At 38.7% G+C, this 16,864-nt stretch overlaps 1 protein-coding gene across 12 annotated transcripts in view; it reads left to right on the forward strand.

Annotated features, from left to right (window-relative positions):
- Pak3 (p21 (RAC1) activated kinase 3) overlaps positions 1-16,864 on the forward strand; it is a 277,699-nt gene that overhangs the window by 168,656 nt on the left and 92,179 nt on the right. The window contains exon 1 of one of the 12 annotated variants that reach the window (XM_052737465.1): positions 13,012-13,036. The exons of the other annotated variants lie outside the window; for them this stretch is intronic. The gene's annotated coding sequence lies outside the window, so the exon portion shown is untranslated. Of the gene's footprint in view, positions 1-13,011; positions 13,037-16,864 lie in introns of those variants that run through there. 12 annotated transcript variants of the gene reach the window in all.

The following is a 16,864-nucleotide window of genomic DNA, read 5'->3' on the forward strand; positions in this document are numbered from 1 at the left end:
GAAAGGATTCCATCTCCCCGACAATGCTTTTCTCGACAGGCTCCCCAAAGAAAGAGCAGCCAACTGGATCCTTGCATCTTGTGGCAGCCGGTGTACACAGCACTGAGTCAGAGCTGAAGCCAACCTAGCCCCCTCTCATGAGCAACACTTACCTGTGTTGACATCCTGCAGTGGTGGCTGTGTGAGGGGAGTAAAGGATTTCAGGGTATGGAGTTAGGGATATTTGAAATCCAGATAAATATTGCCTTCTCCTCTGAGCTCAGGTCCCACCAGTTAGGCCTTGGGAATAACCCTACTTTCTGGGGTGTTCAGTCTCTTATAGCTGTCCTTTGTCTCTTGGTTCCTCTATCTCGAATATTGAAATGACAGCCTTGACCTACATTTTGAGGTGGGGAGGAGAAACAACATAAGAGTCATTGCCAAGTCCTTTGCAAATGTCAAGCACCATCTCAGAGCATCAGCGTAACACAGAAAATGCTTCCCATCAAGCTGTCTTTTCTTTTTCTTCTTTTCTGATATCTAAGTGGCATTTCAGCCACATGTCACAAATCCTCCAATCAGTTTCTGTGCTTTCCACTGCCCCATAATCTTAATTTTGTCTTCATATTCAAATGTATTCCTAACCCACTCTTCCTTGCTTCTGGGACTGGCAGCCTCAGCTAAAATCTTGTGGAACCTTCTCTCTACCTTCCCACCTAACAAGGTGGCAAAGGCAGACTCCCTCCCCCAGCTCTCCAGCATGAGTCTGTAGCATGCATGCTTTTCTCTCGTCGTAAGTCATTCTTGAAGAGTTTCTGGAGCATTTCCCTGATCAGATAAACTAGATTGTCAAGGGCAGGCCTTCAGTCTTACAGGTCTTTACAAGTGACCAATGGTTTCCCAGCAGCTTTGCCCAGTGGGCCTGTCTCCCTTCCTCTGTGCCTGCCTGGCATCTGCCCTTCTCTCTGTCTGCCTCTCAGGCAGTCACAGGAGCTTCCTCTGGTGCCTTTTCTGTCTGCCCTTCTATACTGTACCCTGCAGCCTTGCTTGCTGCCTATTTATGACTTGCTGTCCCTGAGTCTGTCTGGTTCACTGTCTGCCTCTTTGTCAGCTGCCTCGGCGTCTCCCCCATGGCACAAGTCAACACTCCCACCCGAAGAATTTCAACAAGATAAAGAATATGCAACCCAATTCTCTTTCATTCTGAGCCTTGGGCCCAGAAGATGGCAAAACTGCATCTCAGCAGCAGGTGTTTGTGTGATGCCTTCTCATGAAAGGGAAGCAGCAGAGTTTCGGCTGCCGAATTGGAGGTATGAAATTACAGCCTTCCTGATACTGATGTATTCACCTTTCTGGAGATGGTCTGGTCTGAGATCCTCTATAGACTCTGACTGACAGAAGGTAACTAGAACGGACGAAAATAAGAAGTGTGCCTGGGGATCTCTCCTGGGTTTTCTGTGATGGCTACAATAATAAATTTTATATATTACCTACTGTTACCAACTCTGAGCTTGGCACTTTAATTAGATGGTACCATTTGTTATAACATTAACACTGCAAAATAGGTGTTTTCTCAACTAGTTCATGCTTGTTTCTGAATGTACAAGTGATATTAGTTCAAGTTAGTTATTTTTATCAGTGTCAATATAGCGGTTTGGAGGGGCTCAGTAATGTGTCTAGAACTAAAACAACACTGCCACTTGGAGAGGACAGACATTTCCTGAAGAGTTTCCTAGCCTTCAGTGTTATTCAGTATTCACCCAGGCTCACCCTCACTTATCATTCTCACCTCCTCATTCTCACATATATTTTCGTTATCATACACATACACTTTATACCCCGCTCAAATGCTGTCACCCACTCATGCCTTTGTACTCTTCTTAACATTTTCACACACTTTCATATCTACTTACATTATAGAGGACATAATCACCCTTACCCACTAACACATCTATATAATGAAACACTCTGTGCCCAGGCATCCCCTAGCTTTCCCCTTGCTCAACTCAAACTTCTTTTCATAGTCACAGACATATACAACACATCAGTTTCATAAGGTCTGGCAGGTTTGCACTGATATTATCATTTTTCCTCCCAGTCACACACAACTCAGTGACACAGAGGTGTACACACATACTCATATAATTCATGCGTATAGATGATAGCAATAGAAACAATATCTCTCCCACTTACCCTTGTATATTTGTGAACTAGTACACACTCCCGCACAATTTTGCTGATAGTTATACTTTTACTCACATGCACAGAACTAAAGCCGTCCTCCTTCACTCGTCATATTCGTAGAGAATCATCCTTAGGCATGGAGGCAGATATTTACACACACATTGACACCCTTGCACTCTCTTTTCGCACTGACATCTAGTCATCTAACTCTGTACCTTCAGACACATTCATTTTCACAAACACAAGCCATTTTCACTTGATGCTGTCTGTCACTTTTCCTTTTACACAGTCATTTATGTACAAATATGTTCACATGGACACACAATAGTACGTACATATTCTCATTCATTACTCATACAAAATTCATAAATACAGCCACACTTAATGCATAGCCATGCTCACATACTTACACTCATATATTTTCAAGTCTCCACTCTCACTTTCAGAACCACATACTCCAAATTATACATTCCCATTCATTCTTATGGGCACATAATAACCCTCCCTTATGTTCTTACATGTATACCCTCTTACATAACAATCCCAATTCATACCATCACACATTTTAACACAAACACTATTATACTTACCACACACTGATATTTGTATACATCCCTACTCTACTAGTCTCATGGATATGTCCTCACTCACATTATTACATGCATTTATACCAGTGTGCATGTAGTGACATGTACTATGTTTATAGTCACTAATATGCAGTTTACTGGTATGTATCACAATGGCATAAATAATTTATTTTGCAGTAGTCAATTCGCATAGGCACATACATACACTCACACAAGTGGTTGCGAACACCACACCTGACAGACAATTACTGACATACTCATTCATGTATTCATCCTAACACATTCTCACTTACATTGATTGAACACTTACTCATATTGACCCATGTGCCTGAGAAGTCATATACTCTTCTGTAAACTACCCTCTTGCCTTCAACTTCTTACATGGGTACATTGACAACATACATCTTCGTATTGGTACTGACCTATGCTCCCTCTCCAAGATAAGCACATTGACTTAAATCTATCCACATTGCTACACTCACCGGTAACTCCATATATATTTTTCTAAAAGTCTTATATGTGTTCACAAACTGACATTTTTGTAGTTGCACACTTTCTCAATGATGTATACTCTAAGAGGGCATTAACTAATCCCATGTGGCAGTGGGAGCTTTGTATGGTGTGATTGTTTCCTAGTAGTTCATGCCTTAACTTGTTATCTCATTTCTCTCCTCGGTGGAGGGTAAGAGAAGAATCTGTTGCCTTAAGGCTATGCCATGAATAATAGCACATCTATGGTTTTACGTTTATGATATAAAATTGCCTGCTGATTATATACACGGAAAGGGAAGATCTGCTGCACTTAGGCGTCTCTTATCTACCCCCACACATTGATACTCTGTTAACCCAGAACATGACATTCAATAAAGGCGAAGAGATGATTTTCTCTTTTGAAGCCCATACCCACACTCAGGTGTAGGCCTTACTCTTTCCCTGAGCACCCCTCTTTTTATTAGCCCTGTGCTTAAAATGTATGGTAAAAATGCCTTATAATAAACCCAACCTCTGCTTCATTAAAGAAAGGAAGAAAGGGAGAGAAAAGGTTAATGAGCTAGCTGGATGGTAAAATCCATCTCTACTGTGAGTGTGCACACACATATGCAGACCCTACTGAAATTTCAACAGCTGTTACTAACAAGTCCCCAGAGGAGATTTCTCTGTAGGCGTAGGTAAAGATAAGCTGATGGAAGTTCCTTGCACTCCAGACAGACTGCAGATTTTCCTACAAATGAGTCAGAAGAAGCACAAGCCCAGGAGTGAACCAAACATGAACTTGGATCTAGAGATTTACAAACACAAAAGCAACCTTTCTAGTGCATGGCTTTCTCCACCTGAGTCCTTCTGGAGCACAAGTGAGTGGGAAACAATGTCTGTATCACCACATGATGTGGTGTAGAACACGAATGAGTGTAAAATACTGTCTCTTTGGCAGGCCATGAAGAAGTGCCTTCATTCAGGAATATCATTGTACCCTCTAATTCCATCATTAGGTTGAAAATGTCTTTGATAGCAGTAACTCCATCATGGTACTTTTTAAAAATTTCTACTGGCAGGAGGCTAGGCCTAGAGGAACTACTGTGCCCCAATTAAGGAACTGAAAGGAGAAGGTAGGCAGTAGCATGTTGTCTTTACAGATCTAGTCTCTCCATCTTCCTCATCTTAGAATTCTTATGACATACCAGATCAGAGGATCTACATGGTGTCAGGCCCAGAGAGAGATTCAAATGGGTGAAAGATACATACTGTGCCTTTGAGTTATTTTTTCTTTTGTGTGGGAAAAGATGAAGTCCATGAAACAGTTATAAAAAGAGCAGTCTCGAAGCTTGGCATCAGAGGCATCTTTATTGTACCATCTAGTGGTCTTCAGACTGCAAAGGACTTGAAGGTCCAGAACTGGTTGGGAACTGCAGAAAGGTTTCAAGGAAGCCACTTGCCAAAGTAAACTTTCTCATAGACCTCTTGCTCAACACTGGGCTGTGTCATCTTTCCAGAAGATTGTGTAACAGAGTCCTGTGTCACTGGGCCTAAGGTAGAGAAAGAACTACAAACCTTAATGAGAACATTGTACTTAAGATTAAGCCACCACCTCCTTTTGGAGACAGCTTTTGAGAAACAGTCTGGCAATTTTATATTTGATAGTTTATTGTTGGTACCAGAAACTCCCCATGGGCAATTTATACAATTTATGGGGTGAGCTGAAGTTTTAGAAGGAAAACTATGCACCAGTCTGAATTCACATCAATCTAATGAGAATTACTAAGTGACAAGATTGACTCTCCAGAGCTTACATGATAGTTTATGCCTCAAAATCTTTATAATCTGTTTCTCTATTATGATAAAGGCATTTGGAGCACCAACTTGGGAGTCAGTAAGACAAACATTTGAATCCTTGTTTAGCCACTTTCTAGCTGTGTAACCTAGATTGAGTACTAACTCCCCTCCTAAGACTCAGTGTCTCTATCTGTAAAATGGATTTCTTATGAGGATGAAATGACATACTTTAAGGAAATAGTTCAATGTCTGCCCAATAGTAAACGTACAGGTGATAAATCCTATTATTATCTCTCTACTGCCTTTGAGAGGCACCATCAAAGAGAGAGAGCGAGCTCCCAGACAGCAGAAAAATGGTGTGGAGCCAAAGCCTTTGCAGTCAGACTGATGTTCACAGGGAGGGCTTACCTGACATACTTTGAATCTTTTATTTGCATTTAGCCAAAAGCCAGCTGTCAGTGTTATGCCTACTCAAGGAGACAATTGAACAAGCATGACTACCCTTTAGTTTCCTCAATTCCTGTACCACTAGGATATGTTTATCATGCCAATTCATCAGTGTTTCTCATTCACGTACATATGATACATTGATAAAGCTTCCTAGAAATCTGTCAAGCCCTCAATGATGGTACCTTCATATGCTGTTACGGAAAGTGACCAGGAAACGTAGAAGAAACCCCATAATGCGGTAGGGCTGCTAGTCAGCACACTTCTGCTCATGACTCTAATGTTGAATGTCTCCTTTGTGCATAGAAGTTTTTCTCTTTTCTAAGGTTTGGTCTCAAATACCACAGTGGAAGCACAGTTTACTTACTTTGAAACTGTAAGGACATTCATGACCAAGCAAAGTGAGTGATTAGCTGAGAATAACCAAACCATTTGAAGCTTTATGTGGGTAAGGAGGTATAAACAAGAACATACGGACTTGAGACATAACTCAGTGGTAGGATGCTTGCTTAGTATTCATGAATCCCTGGGTTGATCCTCCAGTACATGCAAAAGAGAACACAAAATAAAAACCAGAACATAGGCTTCAGAGTCACACAGAGAGGAGGTTGTAAAGTCTTTATCTTTAGTTTACCAAATCTATGGCCTTGGACAAGAGACTTAATGTTCTGAATGTCAATTTTTCATTTTTGAGATAGAAATAACACTAAAACCCCATAGATACAAGTTATGTGAACTTGTATATGATTAACTTTTAGCAGAATACCTAGGATATGATAAGATCTCAGGAAAATGATGTTAATTGTATTTATAACTTGTGAATTATACAGCAGTAATGGTAAACAGTATATTAGTAGGGTATCTTTGATTATTTTGAAGCACAGTCCACATGTAGAATACTGAACCATCACACACTTCTGATGAGGTAGCCCTCCTTTCCATATAAAGAAGGAGCTGCAGAGGAGCCAAGCAATGTACAGATCACTACCAGCAGTGTAGGCTGAGCTGGCTCCAGGCCAGAAGATAGTTGCATTTTCACATGAAAAAGTAGTATGGAGCTAGAGTTACCAAATGGGAACTACTTAAACAGAAACTATTCCTCCTTCATATGGAAAAAAATATCTAAATGTGAGCTATGGTTTATCTGTTAGCTGAAACCCACTGTGTATCTTACACAATACCCAGCATAATGCAAGACTGCAATCAGTGTGGCTTCATTATACTATTCTTCAGAACAGGACAGAGTATTAATAGCTACATTGGTAATATCTACCACCAAGAAGAATACTTCCTGAGGTATAATATGTGGTTTCTTTCATGTTGTTCCAGTTGCAACAAACTGTAGAGTGTTAGAATTCTCAAAATATGTCTAAATGTATCCATAGACCTGTGGTAGCACTTGAGCATTTTGCTTCTAATGTGAAAATAACAAGACAGCAAGCTAGATCGACTCTGGAGAAAAGCTAGAGGACAGAAAGGAACATTTCTGACCTGTCTGTAACTTTGTATCATGATCAATACATTTAACTTGAAGCATTCTTTGTCTTGATTTCTATGGCCTCACACCATTCACCTCTCTGACTTTTCTCTGTGATCCCTGGTTCCTCTTCCTCTTCCAGATACTCAACATTGATGCTTCTCAGAGGTCTTCTTTTTTTCTTTTACTCTATACACTTTCTGGGAAGTTACAAATTTCTTCATATTGATGGTCTCCAAGATAAAATCTTGAGTCCAAGCTAGGCGGTGATGGCACACACCTTTAATCCCAGCACTTGGGAGGCAGAGCCAGGTTGATCTCTGTGAGTTCGAGACCAGCCTGGTCTATAGAGTGAGATCCAGGACAGGCACCAAAACTACACAGAGAAACTCTGTCTCAAAAAACCAAAAAAAAAAAATCTTGAGTCCATATGTCCAGTTGTTCTCAGAATAATTCCACAAACCAAAACCAATGCTTTAATGTTATCTTTACTGAGAAGACATATAGCTAAAGATATCTTTTTTCTACCATGAATTACAGTTACTTCAACTTGTTCTTACTTGTGATTTCAAGAGCAAGATGCTTAAACATTTATTGGTCTTGCTTCTCCATAGATATTTCTAGATTCACGCTTACTGAGATTTCCAATGTTTCACTGTTTTTGTCCTCCTATCGCTGTGCATTTGAGAGCTGTTTGTGTCTTTCCAGAATTTTTGTCTTTCTTGGAAGAGCCTATATGCAAATTTAGATGCATTTTTTTAAAGCTCTTTAAAAGTGATGTCCTACTGGCCAAAAACTTGAGAACAATTTGTTATTCTTAAGAGTACAGTTATTGCTGATAGACCAGTGACTGCTATGCAGAGGAATGCTAGTGTAATCTAGTGTATTCGTGTGTGTTATCATCATACCAAATTCAGTATTTTATTTCCCACTGTCTAAGCTGGTTGATTATTCTAATTTCACAAATCTAAAAATTGAAACACAGTTCTGATGAGAATCGACAACACAACCTCATGGCTATAAAACAAAAAGGCCGCCAATGTCCTTTTGTACCTCCTTGGATAGTAATATATATCTAATCAGATTCCATTTGGACATCAGGATGTTGGTGGCATGGAGATATTAAAAAGGCTATGATTTCTTTTTAAAACAATATTTAATATTTGTATTCCATCAGGCCCAGTATCCTAACTATTGTTGGTCAATTTCCAAAATAGTTGCTCATCTCTCTTTGAATCTCGTCTCCTCCCTTCCTTTGTCTGTATTACCTGTGTTTCTTATCCCCTGACTCATCATTATAATATCGTACTTCAAAAGTGACTCCATTTTTACTATCTGGAAATGAGAATATCCTTTCTTCAATTAGATATCTGCCACATTGTAGCCTGTGTATTCGTCCTAAAATGAAAGCTAATCGTGCTATTCCATTACTTGAAAGAGACCAAACCAAATAGGATGGCATATGAGACCTTCCTTAATTTCTCTCCACATTATGTTTCCCTGTCTTTCTCTGATCTTCTTTTGATATTAACATATACTCTTCTTTGTGCCTGAAACATGTCTTTCCTATGATCTGATTGCTTGCTCTCCCTAATTCAATTCAAATATACTTCCTCTGTAAAGCTTCTTTCTTCAGCCTCCCCTCTCTCTTTCAATACCAACCTGTTTTCATCTTTGAACTAAGCTGTCATGACTGTCCTTTGAAGTCTTCAAGGGACCATGCTGTTCCTTGCTCACCTAGGCAGTTTTAGCTAACCATTTTCCCCTTTCCTTCCTGAGTTTCCTCTGTGTAGCTGGGCATAGAACAGACATGGTGGAAATGCTGAGTGAGTGAATAGATTTGTGAATATTTAATGATTGCCTAAGCATTGTAGAATAATCTGAATGTAGAGCTGCAATCATCTGTTTTCTCTCCTTATAGATAATGTTTTTCAGGCTTATAAAATGATCTACTAACTAAAAAGAACTACCTCCCAATGAAAGCCACACAAGATGTCATAACTCAGATTTTAAAAGCAACACAAAGGAATAGTTTATTTTTCCAAGTATTGTGTTACTAATAACATTTTCCAAGATGTCTGCTCTACTCATATATATATATATATATATATATATATATATATATATATATATATATATTCAGTACTAAAATGTTTGTGTCAGACTCTACTGGTTTCTTCATTTGTAGCTCATCTGGAACCAGGGACCTGACTCTTAGACTTAGAAATACTGCTTTCTACACAATTTTGACATCTCTTCTTCCTCATGCAGCACCAACATCCTTCAGCTCAGTAGAAACAAGTACCCAAGGCCAGGAAAAAAATAAGCTAATGTACTCAGAGTAGTCATTTGTTAGACTATATTATTGAATACTATCTTATGATAACATGTTGATTCCTACTGTTCAAATTCTGGTGAACTCTTACACAGTCGTCATATACTATTCATCCTCTTGACTCCTTTGGGAACATTAAATATGCTTTCTATTTTATCCTTCCGTCTGAAGCATCTTATGCCTACCTGGATTTTATCACATTGTGTTTCTACTGTCTACCTTCCTTGAAGACAAGAACTGGTCTTGGTCCATCTCTGTATTCTCCCTATACCCAATGGCATACCATAGACATGGGAAGGTTGGTGGCATGGATGGGGATGTAAGTGCAGACTGTGGTTTTTAAAACCAGTATCTAATATTTGTATACTATCATTTTCTTGGTAGTTATATTGTTGTCTATCCATTCAGTATGTGTTTAAGGATAATATGCAGCCACTGTTTGAGACTTCCAACTTCACTCAGGGCTACATACTTATTTATTTATGCTTATCACCTAGCATGATACCTGGAACACAGTACTGATAAAGATTTGTTAAATAAATGAGAGTGTACACAGATGAGTTGATTAGATGTCCTTAATAGTAAAGTCGTAATATTTAGCTCCTCAAAGGGTAGTAAGTCTTTGTCTCAAGTTTTCTGGAAATGAAAGTCAACCTCAGAGTAACAAAAATAAAGCACTAACTGGTGTGTTTTCCTGTTAAAGGCAATGGTTTAAGATACTTTCTTTCCCTGTGTGCATCTGTATAACTTATAGATTCTTTTTTGTTGTTTTTGTTTTGTTTTGTTTTGTTTTTCAAGACAAGGTTTCTCTGTGCAGTTTTGGTGCCTTGTCCTGGATCTCACTTTGTAGACCAGGCTGGCCTCAAACTCACAGAGATCCACCTGCCTCTGCCTCCCGAGTGCTGGGATTAAAGGCGTGCACACTGCCGCCCGGTGATCTGCTCAAGGCCATAGTGGTTCTTTGTCAAAATTTTGCATGATATGCTATAGAGAAGTTGCTAAGTTCACTTTCAAAGGAGTCAGGCTATTCTAAGATGAACATCATTTCACAGAGCTGTGTGTATTTATTATGAAGCACCAGATTCCCTCTCCTTATCCCCAGTACATTTGTCATGATATGTTCCAAGCCATAGTTGATATTGCACAGGACTAATTTGGAAACTCCTCAGTGGTTCCCTCTCAGGCTGTTGACTACGGTTCTTCCCACTAAACTCTGTTTCTGTTCCATCTGCAGCTTTCCTCACCAAATACTACTTCCTTTTTCCTTTGAGATGAATGCTGGGCCTGGGCTTGTCAGGGCCATAGAAAATCATGTAGCAGTCTCCTCTTTGTATGTGTATGAACACTGGAGAAACGGCTGATTGTGTGCTGCAGTAAGGATCTGCTTTAGCAGGAACCAATCACAAGTCATATCTTCTGTAAGTGGACAGTTGTTTCTATGATAAAGTAGTAGAGAGACAGAGAGCACAGAGACCAAGGGCCTTGTTTCATCCGACAACTTGCCATTGAAGAGCCTACGTTAGCTGTGGGAAGGCTGTAGAGAGCACAACACAATGAATTGTGAAGTTACCATTCAGGTTAGGCTCTTTGTTTCTAAGCAGTTAGTTTGTGTGGCTTATGATGATTTCTGAAACCATTGGACAGTTTTGTTTGTTTGTGTTGTTTCGTCTTGTTGAGACAGGCTCTCATGTAGTGTTGGCTGATCTTGTACTCTTGTTACTCCTGCTTCTCAAGTGTGGGGATTATATGAGCGTACCACTATGCCAGACTTGGCCTTATTTTTTCAAAGTAAAACACTTGTCACTGTGGGTGGTAGTTTGGGGGAGGGCAACAAAGATGAGGAGTTTCTAAGCAGGGCTGTGGCCAAGTAGATGGGGTTTTTTTATTATTATTATTTTTAAAGTGGGATAAACGAAGAGTAAGTCTTGTAACCTCTCATTCTTCTTCCAGTAATTTAGGGAAACTTTTGTTTAAAAATACTTTCATTTTAGATTTATTTGATTCTATTTTATTTGTATCTATATTTTGCCTTCTAGATCCCCTGGTACTGGAACTATAGATAGTTGTGAACCATCATATGAATACTGAACACTGAACCCCAGTTCTCTAAAAGAATAGCAAGTGTGCTTAACTACTGAATCATCTCTCCAGTTGGAACCTTTTTTTAAGACATTATTTCATATTTCCTAGTATCTCTCAAATAAGATTCTGAAATGGTTTAGCCTTTTTAAATTGTGGATATTTAAACTTGGATTAAAAGGCAAAAGCTAGAGGGAAGAGTTGCTATATTTTCTGCTAGCTCAAACTCTTTAACCCCCAGATCTGACTGGAAATTGCTTTTGGCTGAAATATAAATTGCGCTAAGTTGATCTAAGTTCTTGGTTTAGAAGTAATAGCAGATCTCAACTACCCTCATGTAGTTCTCTTCAGACATGCATGGCCATCTACCTTATGCAGAGCCATTCTGGGTACAGGGAAACTAGGAACACGACTGGGAGCTAAGATAATGAGCTGTGAGTCACAAGTTGACAAGCAGCATCCAGGCATCTCAATGCTATGCAAAAAGCCCTAGGAAATTCAGCAATTGAAATTCTGAGCTCAAATTTAAGAAAATGTGTTGATGTTTCACTGTGGTGAATAATTATAATCCATGCATAGTAAGAGGGAGCAGCTAGAACGCTGGAAACGCAATACATTGGCTCACCACACCCTGCTCCCTAAGGCTATTAGTCTGCATCTAATTTGTTCCATCTGAATGTTTCCAAGGATATTACATTTTCTATTTGAGAACCCGGAAATGTTTTATTACTGGATTCTGCTTTCTTTTTATTTTCCCCACCTATTCCTTTGAGGTATCTTTTAGTGTAATTATTTCTGTTCTTTCATGCTTAAAAATATCTCTGCCTTTGTACTTCATGCTTCTTTCTTTATATTAGGTATATTGGTACTGGCAATGAAAAGCTGAAGCCTGTAATGATGCATTAGTCTGTAAATATAAATACAAACCAGACAGTCATTAGCACTTTCTTGGCATTAGCTCATGCAGCATATATAATAAATAATACAGTATGGTGCTGCATATATCTAGAGGCTTAAGAAGTCATTTGGAAAAGAACTATTTGTCCCTTGTAATATATGCAGACTATAAGGTCCAGATGCTGGAGGTATACCTACTGATTTCCTTTTTTACAGCCTGACACTGAAATCTGTAACTATAATCTGCTGATTTCTTGGCCTCAATGCCAGGTTCCTGCTGAAAACAATGGAAGTCTCTCATAAGAACGTTAGCAGGGGACAGGCCTACTGTACAGCTGACCTCATTTGTGTGTGTGAATGAAAGAGAACACGAATGTTTTCTGTGTGAGTGTGCTTGTATGTATGTCATCTGTGAGCTATCTCTTGCATAATCTCAGATTGAAACTAGACGGCTGTAAAAAGAGCTAGTGCCTCCCTTGCTTGTCCGGCTGCTTTTGCAAATCTCCTGCCTAACAAGTAGCTCGGCTCCTCCTGATCAACTGATCTTACACATGGCTTCCCTCCATTATCCACTGTAATGGTATCTCCCTGGCGAGGCTCTCTGAAACAGCACACCCCTGTCTCTGATAGCAGAGTTCTCTTGGTGAGTGCTCCCAGAAGGGGCAAGCTCCAAAACAAGGCCGTCTAAGAACTGGTACAAGCAGTCAACAAAACCTTTTGGAGTTCTATCAATAAACCGAATAGCCTTGGGCCTTTGGATGGGAGAAGCAAATGAAATCAGTAAGTACCAGCTTGAAATGAGTTGTTATGAAAGGGCTATACATGTTCTCTTGCTATTTCAAGAAGTTAAAGTGTGTATATGAGAAGTGTGTGCATCTTTCTGTTTACTTGGATATATGTCATATTTTTGTGTTGTACTGTTGAAAGAGAACTGGCAAGAGTTTAGGAATTTAAGGTATCCTAGACTTGGTGTTTTAGCTTCTTTTATCACTTAACCTATACTCTGTACATTCTTCATGGAGGACATAGAGATGGTAATGCCTTCTTCACTGTGTTGATCTGAGACCCAAACCAGAGCAGAGCATGGAAGCTATTTTAGAAAATACAAACTTATATATTTTAAAAATGAGATATTGTTAACCAGATGCTAGCTGCCTTCTAAATGAAGCCCATCTGCTTTGCAGTTAGACTAGTGCTAGTATTTGCAAGCATGCCTTTCTTGGCTCAGACTTGCTATAAGTAGTAATGTAGACTTATGTAACATTGTAAAAACCTACTCAAAGTTGAAACCAATGTCTAGAATGTTTAGTGCTCCATTTAATCATCTCCAATACAATGCTTGTTGGGAACAATACACAGTACCAGATAATATGAAAGCATGCACTTATGAGAGAGGGCCTCTTACCCTCATGGAGGTTATGATCTATTGAGAGGGAATGCACGCACAATGGCTCCATGCAGTTTGAGACAAGATCATAGAAATCCTAAGTTAGGTCTATGTAGCTGCCTATGGTTAATGGATAGGCTATACCTTGTTCATTTAGTCTGTGAGCAGCAGTGTGATCCCAGATTATCTTAGAGACTCATATTTGGCTCATTATCTTTTCTATAAAATACCTCTTTGACATAACATTATAGAAATTAATGTCTGAAACATATCTAGGAATATTCAGATACAAGTTGCTATAGAAATGCAAAGTAATATATAATACTATTTTAATAATAAGATTGTAGCCTTATGGAAAGCAACGTGACTTCTTTCTTTTTCTTTTTTTCTTTCTTTCTTTTTTTTGGTGGTGGGGAAGAAGGAGACTGCTTATAAATCACCTACTATATTTTTTCACATTGTCAATCATGAATTTTTGAACTAGGTACATTCATTTGCTAATAGAGTGGGTTTGATGTCAGCCTAGGCTAATTACCAAGATGTGGTTTGTTTCCCACTGAAGTCTGTGCTTGAATACATACATAGCCATCTTGGAAGTGTGTGTTGAGGGTACAAGGGAGTATAGAAGAAAAGCCAGCAAGTGTAATTCTTGAATCTCTCTTCCTACCACCAAAGAACAATTCATTGTATACATCATTCCAACAAAGGCAGCAATCTCATCTCATTTTCGTACACAAAACATAGTTCTATATTGATATAATTATCTAAGGAGACTTTAAATCTATGCTTATTTAATACCTTGAAGTCTAAAGGCAGTCATTAAAATTTTAATCCTTGATCTACAGCACTAATTATTTTTATATAGAACCTCCCCCACCAAAGAACTTCCACATGATACACTCATGTTTTACTAGAATTCTGCTGCACGCCTACTATGGCTCTGCAATCTTAAAATCCGTATTCTTTCATATGTCCTTGTGTTAAATGATTATTTTAACTGTTATCACAGTTTCTTGAACATTGTTCTATTCTATTTTCTGTATCTGTATCAATATACCAGAAACATTATAGTTTACCCTGGACATTTCCTTTAGGCTCTATTCCAGTCTTGTGGTGTATCCTCTAATTTCATATGTAAAGAATATTAAATAATGTTGGTGTGATCGCCAATGTCTGGTAATAAGCTTATATTGCTGCTAATTTGGGGGCTTTCATTTGGTTATGACTGTGCATTTGCTAGGCTGGGCTTTTGGTTGAAAGGCAGACAATATATTTGTTTTGTTGAGAAGAAAATATGCAAGTAAATAATTACATCAGTTTTGAAAGTATATAAACATTTATTTATTTCTGTATATGTCTCTCATGATATCTGTTTAATATATTTATTTTATTTGCTTATGACTTAATAAGTGGTCTTGCAAGTTGTAGGACCAGAATTTCTGGCTTTTCATCCTTCACATACTTGGTATACAGTACCTGTAATACATGGGCACAATTGGCATTTTTGGCTGTATCCAATTCAACTTATATGTCATAGGGTGAATTTTGACCATGTTAGCTAGTACATAGTTGATTACTGTTCTTTTCTCTTGATTTTTAGATCTGAACAAGTTGATGGGGTTTTTTTCTAATCTCCTGAGAGTTTAGTCTGGTACTGCATATCAGGAGAATGCATGTTGGAAAAATGAGAGAACAACAAGAGTAGCTGAACATTTCTAATCATTTCATCTATAGTTGCCCTGCATCATAACAGCTATTTTCCTTTTAAAATGCTTTGCAGAAAGGTTCTCTGTCAAGAGGCAAGTCAGTAAGGAGCTATGTGTATTCATTAATCACCCATGTACACATGCCCTCATACTTGTGTATGAGACTGACAGGAGAGAGGAAAAGACAAAAAAAAAGCAAATGCAATGTATCCTGGTGGTTTTAAAATAGGCTGTTAACGACTCTTGGTCATAGTAAAATAAAATATTTTTATAATAAATGCATTCCAATTGCAATTACAGAGCATATGTCAGCAATAACTCCCAAGAGCTGGCTCAAAAATGCATAGCAGCCACAAAAAAATTTGAATTCTTTGTAAGAAATGGAGTAGCTATGCAGTCAGGTTATGAACAGATATAAATTGTGGCTGTTTGTACACTAGTGTTAGCTGTTTTTCCACAATGCTAAGGGCCAGTATCTGAAAGTGAGACAGATGGCCTGTGGTAGATCTAAAGCGCCATTCACTTGAAAGTTTCTGTTGTAGAAGTGAAAAACAACAGTTAAACTTAAGACTAAATAGTTTTTTTGATTGGGCTCCTAGAGAATAATAGTGCTTTTGTATAATACTTGAAATGGAGCCTACAGCCATCCCAAACAAAATAGTCTGTTAAGATCTTGGAAATAATGACATCATAGGCAGATTGAAGCAGCGATCCTTTAATAGTGTCCTTTGTAGAAAGCTGTCTCAGAAGAGGACCTGACTTAGTAAATTGGTATTCTTTACAAACATGACATAATAGGATTCTCTCTTTCTACGTTTATGGAAGAGTACAAGATACCTCCCACTTGGGAAAAAATACATTAACAGTAAGGCTTCCTTGTGAATGCCTCCCCTTTCTCCACTGTTTTCAAAAGCATGCTTTGAAGCACTTGGTTTGAAGTTGGATTAACCATGTCAAGAAGATAATTTTTGTTTGTACTGTATAAAACTTGACAAAGAGCTGAAGTAGTAGCAAGATAATTCAAACAAAATAAAATCTGTAAAGTTGACACAGATGAAGAGTGTTTAGATCATGCTTTATGTTCCCAGTGTGCAACTGGACGTTCATTCTTCAGTGTCATGTTCATCTCCGTAAAGGGTTATTCTAACCCCTCTGATGATGTCCTGATGAGGCTAATGAAGCTAAAAGCCAACTAAAACCATTGCGATTTGTTGAGAAGTAGAAAGTTGTCCACAGAAGCTCAGTTCCCTGTAGAGCTCCTGGGATATCACGCTGTGTCCGTGGGTTTGAAATTTGAGTTGTAGATTTGTAGTACAGCATAGAGGAGTTTTGCTTGGGTTTTCTATCCCAAGTAGTCCGTAATCCTCAACCTAAAACTTATCTGGTCCGATAGCATCAAGGTCATCAGGTAGCCCGAAGAGAAGCAGTACATAAGCGTGCTTCCTTGTTTACATAGTGTAATTAGGACTGTGTAAATAGGTGTGGACGCCACCCCTATTTCTCAAGAACAAAGGA

Source organism: Peromyscus californicus, unplaced genomic scaffold (assembly GCF_007827085.1).
Source record: "Peromyscus californicus insignis strain IS unplaced genomic scaffold, ASM782708v3 Scaffold_10__1_contigs__length_136768540, whole genome shotgun sequence".
Classification (NCBI taxonomy): Eukaryota; Metazoa; Chordata; class Mammalia; order Rodentia; family Cricetidae; genus Peromyscus; species Peromyscus californicus.